Genomic DNA, 11,321 nt, shown 5'->3' with positions numbered 1-11,321 from the left:
ACTCCCACATTTTTAGATCACCTGGTATGTATGTAGGAAAACTAGAAGAATCTACAAATTACTAGAATTAAAATAATGAACATGTTGAGTTTACTAAACATAATAGGATCATATACAAATTAATTATATTTCTATATGTAACAGTAGAAAATAATTATTATAAATACATTATTCTTAAAAACCTCTCATTCCACCAAAACAAAATACTAAGTTAAAATCCTCAAAACATACCAAGAAAATTTTAGGAAATCCTAGTTAAATGAAGAAATACACTATGATCATTGAAGACTCAGTAGTAAGTTGTCCATTCTGCCTACGTTAACTGGTAGGATTAATGCAGTCCTAATGAAAATGGCATCAGGTTTTTGTGGAAGTTGAGAAGCTGACTCAAAAATCATCTTAAAATCTTTTTTAAAAAAGAAGAAAACCTGGGAGGCTTCCACAGCCAGATGTCAGTTTCTACTATATATGCACAGTAATTAAGAGAGTATAGTGTTTGACATAAGAATCAACACACAGCCTGGAAGAATAGAATAAAATCCAGACACAGACCCACACATTAAATAGTCAGCTGATGTGGAAAAATGCACCATTCCAATTAAGGGAGGAAAAATGGTTTTCAAACAAATTAGTGCTGTATCAATACATATGTTTTAGGGATAGGTGGAAAGTTTAGCAATATAGCTTTCAAAAAAAAAGTAAAGGAGAATATCTTCACAATTTGGGAACACGCAATGATTTTTTAAATTACATGCAAAAAGCACAACTTCGAAAGAAAATATGAGTAAAGGAGATTTTCTTAAAATTATTTTCATTGAAAGCCAGCACTAGAAGTGAGTAAAATACTGGAAGAATACTTGTGATATACATAAACAAAAACTATACTTTGAATGTAAAATAACAAATTGAAAAATATATTGTCTAAACAAAACTCAAATGACTCTAATAGGTGTCTCATAAGAGAAGATGTCCGGGTATCTGATTAGCATATGAAAATTGTTCAATATTATGATATGTTGGGAAAACAGATTCAAACCATAGGGACGTAAAACTTTGCATTCATGAGAATGGTTAAAATTATAAGGACTGAAAGTGTCACCTCTTCACAAGGATGTGGCATACCTAGAACTGACACACTTTGCTGATGGGAGTATAAATCTGTATGATCACTTTGGAAAACTAGCAGAACCTACTGAAGCTAAATGAATGTTTTCCCTGTGACCTGCTGACACTGCCCTGAGTAGATAGCCAAGAGAAATGAGTAAACCATGTGAACTAAAAAAACACACAGAAATGCTCATGAAGTTTTCTCTTAATGGTCAAAATTTATAAGCCAAGTGTCCATTAATAATAAAAGGGGTAAACTGAGGTACATTTGTATAATGCAATTCTGCATAGCAATGAAAGCAAAACTGCTGCTGCATGTAACAGTGTAAATATCCCACAGCTAGACTCTAGAGTGAATAAAGAACAAGATATAAAATAGAACATATAGGATGATTGCATATGTAGCATGACAGATAAAATTAATGCATGATGATAGGGGTTAGAATATTATTTACCTTTGAGAATATCAACTGGGAGGGGTTATAAAGGGGTTTCTAGGATACTAAAATTGTCCTGTAGATTAACCTATAAGATGGCTACCTGGGTGTGTATGTGTGAGAGAAATCAGGAATCTGCTCACATGAGATTTATATACTTTACCTAGTTTAAAAGGAACTAGAGTTCAGAGATAAAGCTACATGACATATTAGGTCCTCTTGATATTTGAGACTTGCTGAGAAGCCATGGAAGAAGTTAGTATAGGGATTCATTACCCTGGAAGCCCTCTACCCAGAGAGAAAAGAGAGCATAACAGAGCTCTGTAGTAAATAGAAAAATGAACTCATTTTGTTTTTGTAGTTTAAGAAGTACACAGATGTGTAGATAATCATTGTAAGATACAAAAATGTAGCATCTGGCTCAAAGTAATCATTTAATATATATTATTAATATTACCATGGTGCTTCATAGTAATACTATCACCATGATTTTTTAATTTCTGTTAGTGACCATTATTAGTGATTTGGACTGAACTAGAAACCTATATTGCACCATTACAAATCTCATTTCTCCCTCCCCCACCACATCCCATGATTCAATCCCTTCTCCTCATCTTCTCCAATGCTCCAAAAAAGGAGCAACTCAGTACTAGGTACGGGGAAATTGCTGTCTTCATCTTCAGAGCAGAATAAGTCTTTGGGGGTGCAGTGAAGGCACAAGGGGAGCCAAGGGGCACATTGCCTTCAGGCAGAGAACTTGCAGACAGAAAGGAGGAGGAGCAGTAGGCATCATTCCACCTTTGTCCTGAAGCATCTGCACAGTGTTCCCCTGGGCCAGCGTTGTTGGACTCTTCCCTGTTCCAGTTTTGGTAGCTCACTCTCCTTCCTGTCATGTCCACAAACTGGACTTCGTTCTCCTTGGTCTGTCCATGCCTAGGAAGGCAGAGTGTTTGACCAGACTCTGGATGGCCTGATTCTCTTCAGCATTCAGTGGCCATGGACCTGGAACTGGCACACACAGTCTTGGCACTGTTAAAGTTCCTGGTTTTGCCACTATTCCAGAATAACTTCTTTCCAACTTTCCAACCTTTTTGCTCTCAGACAATAACAGTACTAAAATGTGAAAAAGTAAGTGATGCTGGCTTGTCTTTAACCCCTGGCCACTGTATGTCATGGGGTAAAAAGGTTCCAGAATAGAGTTGCCAGATAAAATAAAGCTACATGCAGTTAAATTTGAATTTTAGATAATGAATTTTTCATCCATGTAAACTCCCATGCAATTTTTGAAATATACTTAATACCAAAAATTTGCTCTTTTTTACCTGAAATTCAAATTTAACTGGTATCTTATCTTTTATTAAAGCTGGAAACCTTAAAATGAAGGGACAAACTTAGCACATATCCTTTGTCCTTTTGGATAAGAAGTCTAGAACTGCAATTCTGAATTCTACCATACTGTTAACTCAAGACTAAATAGAAATGTCTTGTAGTATTTTGGCCCAGGTCAGAAAGAACAAGTATGGTCCTGTTGCCAGGGCTAGACACCCGTATAACAAAGAGGCATACATACCATTTTCAAGTGAGAAAAGATCAAAGTACGGTATTAGGGTCTCTGAAATCATACTGATATCAATTTATAACCCAATTTCTACCACTTATTAGCTCTATTGTGCATTTAAACAAAAACTTTAACTTCCTTTTGCCTCCATTTCTACCTAAGGGGGGTTGTGAGGATTTCATGATATCAGAATAAAAGAAATGCCTATCCAGGTACTAGAAAATTAAATGTATTCAATAAATATTCGCTGATCTTCACCATTTCCTAACTTTAAGCTGCTTTAGGAACAAGAGAGAGAACTTACACTTTTTGATGCATTCTAATTCTGATTTGAGAGCTGCTCTTTAGTAAGCGGCTGTGCTAGCATCACATTCTAGAAAATTAAAATAGAGCAAAGGAGCATTGTTGAGAAGGGGTCCCAAAACTGTGTATGTAGGAGGCTGGGTGCCTTTATTTAAACTTTGAAGGAAGATGAATAGTACTAAGAAACAAACAAAGAAAAATACCTCTGTTTCCACTCAGTCCAAAACATCAGTCTTTATCTGACGATTATATCTAAGACACATTATGTGCACATACATATCACATGCACACATGCACTCCCTGATTACCTAGCATGACAGAAATCTGCAACTGGAGTTCTTCACTAATTTTTTCCAATAAATTGCTCTATCAAAGACTAAAAGAAACCTCTGGAGGGATTTTTTAGGAGCTCATAAGTATTGACTAAAGACAGAGGATTTTTTTTTTTTGAACAGTATTGTTTTTGTTGCCTTTTATTGTTTTGTTTTTTTTCAAATTAATTCTGAAATTAATCAAGAAATCATGATGTGTATTTTTTTAGTTGGTCATTGTCTGAGTGAAGAGCGCTTGAGGCAAGTTGTGTCATAGATGGCAAAAGTAGCAGCTTCTTTTGTGTAAAAAAAATAGAGACTATTTTCACACTCCTTGAAACTGGGTTGGACTTGTGACTTGTTAGGACCAATACAATGTGGCACAAATAATAACGCATGTGTTCTGTGCTTCAGTAGGCCTTGAAGCTTCTGTTCTTTTACAATTGGGAATGTTATAATTTCTGCTATTTGAACAACCCCTGGCTGGCCTGTCTAATTAGAGGCCCATGTCTTAATCTCCTCAGTCCAGCTGACACCCACATATGAACAAAACCACTGGCCATCCATCGGTTCACTACAGACTGAACTTAGCTAAAATCAGAAAATCTGTGACTGACTCACAAAATTGTATTTAAAATAAATGGTTGTGTTTTGAACCCACTAAGTTTTGGCTTGACTTCTTTTGAAGAAAATATAAGTGCCATGCCATGGATGTACTCTTTGGGGATAAAAGACATATTAAGCCCACACTCAGATATCCTGTTTTCTCTCTCTAGGCCTGGGGTATAGTTGGTTGGGAGTGGCCCTGAAAGGTTAGCAAATATATACTTAGGCATTGGTAGAAATCCCTTGATGCACCAAGTAATCTAGAGAGTGCTGATGGCCTTGGACCAAGAAGCAACCAGTCCTCTTCCCATAAAGCATCAGGAAAAGTGCACCTCCCACCTGATATTCTAGTGGGACTTAGCTGCAAGGATCTTACCCGGACATATTCCACAGTCTCCCTTTTCACCCACTGCACCTTTTGATCCAGGGGGCCCTGGGGGGCCTGCAGGTCCTAACTTTCCAGGTGGGCCTTGTGAACCTCTGAGCCTTTGACCTGTTGGAAGATAAAGAAAACATGACTAGTTATCTGTTCTTTTTCTCTCTTTTCCAAGACCTTAATGCCCAATTCCTTCCCAGAGAAAGGAGACATTGGCCCAGGGCCAATCTTTTGAGCCACTACTTCCAATGACTCAGAGAAGAAATAGTCCTCCTGTGTTCCATGGGACAGCCTACCTTGAAGAATGCTTTCCCGGACAGACAAGACAAACACATGTCACAAACTGATAGGTGGAGGTCTGGATTGGTAGAGGACAGGAGATGCATCTCTGTTTTAAGTTATATGATATAGTAGGAGAAACAATCTTCCTAGATAGGACGTTCCTCCCATGTCTCCAGGCAGTTTTCTATGGAAGATCAAGCGTCATGCAGCTGGAAGAGCCAACAGGTAACTGGTTCTCCCTTTTCTCCTTGGCTTCATCATGTCCATCTTTGCCTGGGAAACCATTCATGCCTGGAGGAGTACAGGCCATCACAGGGCAGGTCTTTTGGACTTCCTCATTCAGAAGGAGAAGAAATGGTGGAAACAAACACAGTCCTCACCTGACTGTGAGAAAAGAAAGATTATCTTGTTCAGTTAACCAGCACTTAGTTGCCACACATGCCCTCTGTCTTGAAACTTGGGCACAGGCAAAGTAGAAATGGGTGATCCCTTCCTGGACTCTAGATTGGGTATTCAGGAAAGGAAACCTTCCTTGTGTTGTTGTGTGATTAGTACTTTAACAAGTCTGCACAATGCCATGCAGCAGGGGATTTTGAGGGCACTCTCAGAGCCCAGGCCTCTGATGTTGCTGCTAGAAGGCAGGGGATGTGTTACCTGTGGCAGTGAGAGCAAAATCACTACATGTCTGTACTCACTCATGCCTGTTGGCTTAAGAGATAGGAAGGCTGGAGAACAAGGTGTCTGCAGAAGCTCCCTCTCTCCCCCACCCCCGCCTCCCTTTGTGCCCATCTGCGATCCAAACCCCAGTTTTATCTCTGTGTAGATGATTTCCCTCCAGGTCCAGTTAACTCTCATTTATTCAGTTCCAGGTATTAAACTGCAGATTGTGATTCAGAGAAGAATAATCAGGTCCCAGTCTCAGCTCAGGTCATCTGCTAGTCACTAGCCTACCCCAGAAATAACTTGAGTCTGCTTGTGATTGGTGTTTTAGTTCCCACAACAAGATATCTCACTAGAGTATTTTCTCTAGAAACTTCCCAATACCTTTGCCCAAGCAGAGTGCTAGAACCTTCTCTACTTCCTGTCGTGTTTCTTCTATATTTTGTGAGTCAAATCCTCTGGTAATTAGACAACTTGCCTCAAACCCCTCTCCCATTTTTCAAAATCTGTCCTTCAAAGCTTTTCTTCTAGTTGTTCCTCCCTGGGAAACCTTAACCACCCAATCCCATGGATCTAATGTTCCATGGCAATAGGTAATTAGGGAAACTCCATGGTATGGTGTTCCTGTAAAACAGAAAGAGACACCCTGACATGATTTCTGTCTGTTGTGCCTCTGCCCCTACCCCTAGAAAGCCTCTTCTAGGTATCCCAAGTCAAGTTGAGCCCCTTGACTCTTGATCAAGGAACCCAGATCAACATAAATGACTTACTATGAGGCTTCTGCACAGCAGGGTTTCAGTATATAAAACATTCTTGAAAGACAAAACTATAGTTATAGAGAACAAATCAGTGATTGATAGGAATAGAGGTATGGTAAAACTATAAAGTCTTATTGGGCATATAAGTCTTATTGGGCACTATTCTGTGTCTTTTTCTTAACTGAAGAATTTATTTTTATTCTTGCAGTCTTATACTAGGAAGTTAACATTAATAATCCATCATTCACAATTTATTTATAGAAAATGTTTTAATCCTTAACTTGTAGATTAATATCATGTGACTCCAAAGTTTTATCATTCTCCTTCACGTCTGAAGAAAATGATTAATTTATTAAGTTCCATAGACAGCACAAGTCCACTGACATAACATTTAGTCTGAAGCCAATTATCAAACTGGCTTGAAACCTGATTGCATTCCTAGCTCAGGATACCTGCAGTAGATCTGTGAGTCCACACTGACACAAAATTAAACTAGGCCATGTATCTTATAAATTTTTTTCATGGAAGATTAAAAAATTACATTAAAAATTTACCAAAATTTCACCTAATTATGATATTTTCTTCAATTAAACTTTCAAAATGTCTCATTAACTGTGAATTAATTGCAAATAACTTCATGTAGAATTTGTTTTTAAAAGAAGTTTGGCCAGCATTTCAAAATGTACAGAATTAATACAACTTTTAAAATGTCAAAGATCCTATATATATTGTACTTTTCTGCTAGGCCGGGCTAGTATCTTCCATGGCAAGACACCAAAATTACTGAATAAATTACATATTAAAATCAATAAAGAAACTTGATTAATTTCCTTGACATTATCAACATCATTGTCAAAATATTCTAGGATTTTGTGAAATCTGATTCTTTAAATAGAGTTTTAAAGTTTAACTTCCAGAGGTGGGGGAAAAACCTCTCATATATTGACTTTTTTTTTTTTTTTGGTCCCTCAATGACCAAAGAAATTTTTAAACAAATTATGTTTCATATTTCTTGACTTAATAAAAAACTACAATTTCTTTCATCCAAATTAAGAAATAACATACTAATCACAAGCTATTAATTATTAAATGTCTATGTATGTTTGTCTATAGGTCCCATAGAACCTTTTCAAACTTTTATAATTAAGATATTTTTTATAAATTATGTATTAGAATCCAATTAGATAAAGAAAAACTTATTTTGTAAAAATAAAATAACTCCCCAATATGCTTGTCAGAAACAAGCTATTCATTTTCATTTGTGTTCCACTGAAGACAGTACTGAAATCTGTCCAATTATTTGTTTCCAATAGTCTTCAGAATATTTTTAAGATTGACTATAGCTAGAGTTCTGACTTCCATTTGGACCCTGCTCTCCTTCACTGTTTGGAGGTGGTATTGATTTTGGCATCTTACTAAGAATAATTGCCATCTCTTTTCTCTCATCAAAATTCTTCCACTGCTCATATAGTTTTAAAATAACAATGATTATTTCCAAAATCTTTTCCATATCCACAGAAAGCTCAGCAAACCACCATCTGGCATCTCTCTGCTGTATGACACAGGCCACATATAGGCAAACTAAAGCTATCATGAAAGAAGGATACAGTAGGCAAAGATCTGTTCTGTAGGTATCATTCATTGTCCTCCATGCAGGGAAGCCACATGTCTTCTTGGCCCATGTCCTGTATATACTGAAGCAAAGGTGTATATGGATGATTCACTATTTTAAGCAACAATCCATTAGTTCTAAAAGAAAGAATTCACATTCTAATATATGATTCACCCTACAAGGAAATCCCTTTGGAAAGGCATATGAAAATCTAGTTTTTAATACAGAAGTAGCAGCAGCAACCAGTCTTGCATTTGAGGCTACGCCAAATTCCTCTTCTTTGAATGCCAGAAAGACAGACCTAGAAGCCATTAATACAGGATCTATACCCTTCAGTGAATACCTAGTACATAATTTCTTGAAATAGACTGTAGCAGGGGCAATAACTTGCTGTCTTAATTTAACATGTTTACCTAATGCTTGGATAACATTTGTAAAAAATATTTGTAATATCCAATATTATTATTCTGAGAGAAATTTTAAGTCCTTTTGGCACTCCTTCAACAGATGTTGTTTATCCAACATCCATTACAAATAGTGGGTGCTCTGCCAAAAGTTCCCTGCCATAGAACACAGTTTGCCCTGATTAAAAAAAAAAAAAAAAAAAAAAAAGCATCAGCCTACTCACAGCAGCTTGCAGAGCGATCATAGACCCAGCTCATTGGATAACCACACTGAGGCTCCTGGATCAAATCAACTTGACTCTGCCTATCTGTATTTTTTTTTTTTTTTACAGCATTGTAAATATTTATGTTCCAAATTTTGGTGTACCCCCAGTTTCATAAAACTTTTTTATGCTTATGCTTTTTTTAATTTTTATTTTTACAGATTGCATTTTGATTCATTGTATACAAATGGGGTACAACTTTTCATTTCTATGGTTGTACAATGTAGATTCACACCATTCATGTAATCATACATGTACATAGGGTAATACTGTCTGTCTCAGCGTACTTTCATAAAACATTACTTGATGTAAAGAAATTAATAGACCCCAATGTAATTAAAGTGGGGACTTTAATACACCACTTTTACTAACACACAGTTCATAAGACAGAAAATGAACAAAGACATAGAACATTTAAACTTTTCTAAAATCAGTTGGACTTAATGTACACCTAAGAATATGTTTTTCAAAATCAGGTGAATATAATTTCTTTTCAGCCAATCACAGACCTTCTCCAAAATTGACAGTATATTAGATCATAAAGCCAACATTAGTAAATACAAAAGAAAATCTCATTCATCTTTTCAGATCATTATGGGACTAGGAATCAACAAGAAAACTACAGAAACTATATAAATACATGGAGATTAAACAATATGCTTTGGAGTGGTGAATTGATCATTAAAGAAATTAAGGAATTAAAAATCCATAGAATAAAAAAATTGACACTACATTCGAGGATCTCTGGGATTCAGGGAAGACTTTCAAAGAGGGAAGTTTAAAGTTTTTAGTGCCTACACTTAAAAAAGTGAAAGCTCTCAAATAAATACCTAATGATGCATCTCAAGGTCTTAGAAAAACAAGAAAAAAATCTTAAACAAGTAAAATGAAAGAAATAATAAAGATTAGAGTTAAAATTAATAAAATAGAAACACAAATAACAATGCAAAGGATCAATGAAACAAAGAGTTAGTTCTGAGAAATAATAAGATTGATAAAATTCCTAACCAAAATAATCAAGAGAGAAAGAAGACACAAGGTAATAAAATTAGAGACAAAAATTGGGATAAATGTAATAAACACAACTGAAATCCAGAAGGTCATTAGAGACAATTTTGAAAACATATATTCCAATAAATTGGAAAATCTAGAAGAATTGGATACATTTTTAGACACATTTGACCTACCAAAACTGAACCAAGGGAATATAGAAAATCTAAACAGATCAATAAAAATCAATGAGATTGAAGCAATAATAAAAACCCTTCCAACAAAGAAAGTCTGGGACCAAATGGATCATAAATCAAAAGGCTCAACAGATATCTACATACTATATGATCCAAAAATAGGCAAATTCATTTTCTGAGCTGCTCAAGGAATCTTCTCCAAAACAGATTATATTTTAGGTAACAAAGCAACTCTTACAAATAAGAAAAATGATATAATTCTTTGCATTTAATGAGATCATAAGGGGATAAAAACAGAAATCAACACCCCCAAAAAACTACACAAACTATATAAACACATGGATGTTGAACAAAATACACTTCTGAATTATGAGTGGATGATAGAATAAATTTGAGAAAAAATTTAAAAATTCTTAGAATCAAATAAGCCAGGTGATACAACATAACTGTAAGACACTATGAAGGCAGTTCTAAGAAAGTTTATAGCTATGAGTGCCTACATAAGAAAATCAGAAAGATCCCAAATAAGCAACTAATTATATAGCTCAAAGCCCTAGGAAAACAAGAACAAACCATTCTAAAATCAGAAGGAAGGAAATAATTAACCTTGTAGCCAAGATCAGTAAAATGGGTAGGAAAATAATAATAAAAAAAAAAATCAATGGAACAGAGTGTTGATTCTTTCAAAAGATAAACCAGATAGACAAGACCTTAACCAAACTAACCAAAAGAAAAAGGGAAGACCAAAACTATTAAAATTAAAGATGAAAATGGAGATATTACCACAGACATCACAGAAATCCAGGGGATCATTAGGGATTATTTTGAAAACTTATACTCCAATAAATTGGAAAATCTAATAGAAATAGATATATTTCTAGACATATTTGACCTGCAAAAGTTGAACCAAAGGCTATAGAAAACCTAAACAGACCAATAACAAGTAATTAGACATGGCGTAAAAACAACAACAAAAAATTTCCAACAAAGAAAAGCCTGGAGGGTGGAGGGCTAGGGAAAAATAGAGGTACTTTGAATTAGACAAAGGGGAGTGAAGCGAGGGGAGGAGTATGGTGGTAGGAAGGATAGTAGAATGAATCAGACATTATTACCCTATGTGCATATATGATTATATGATTGGCGTAACTCTACATCATGTACAACCAGAAGAATGAGAAGTTATACTCCATTTATATATGATGTGTCAAAATGCATTCTACTGTCATGTATAACTAATTAGAATAGATAGATAGATAGATAGATAGATAGATAGATAGATAGATAGATAGATAGAAAGAAAAGCCCAAGTGCAGATGGATGCTTACCTGAATTCTGCCAAAACTTTAAAGAACAACTAATGCCAATGCTCAAATGATTCCATGAAATAGAAAGGACTGAAACACTTCCAAATCCATTCCATGAAGTCAGTATCACCCTTATATCAAAATCAGATAAGG

General features: G+C 35.5%; 1 pseudogene across 1 annotated transcript; it reads right to left on the bottom strand.

Annotated features, from left to right (window-relative positions):
• Nucleotides 1-7,725: 7,725 nt before the first annotated feature.
• Nucleotides 7,726-8,555, bottom strand: LOC306658714 (cyclin-C-like; annotated as a pseudogene). Its single transcript has one exon. The product of its transcript is annotated as a cyclin-C-like (transcript).
• Between the last annotated feature and the right edge of the window lie 2,766 nt (nucleotides 8,556-11,321).

Source organism: Sciurus vulgaris (genome assembly GCF_902686455.1).
Source record: "Sciurus vulgaris genome assembly, chromosome: 4".
Classification (NCBI taxonomy): domain Eukaryota; kingdom Metazoa; phylum Chordata; class Mammalia; order Rodentia; family Sciuridae; genus Sciurus; species Sciurus vulgaris.
The sequence above is the reverse complement of the archived record's forward strand: the minus strand, read 5'-3'. Positions and strand labels throughout refer to the sequence as shown.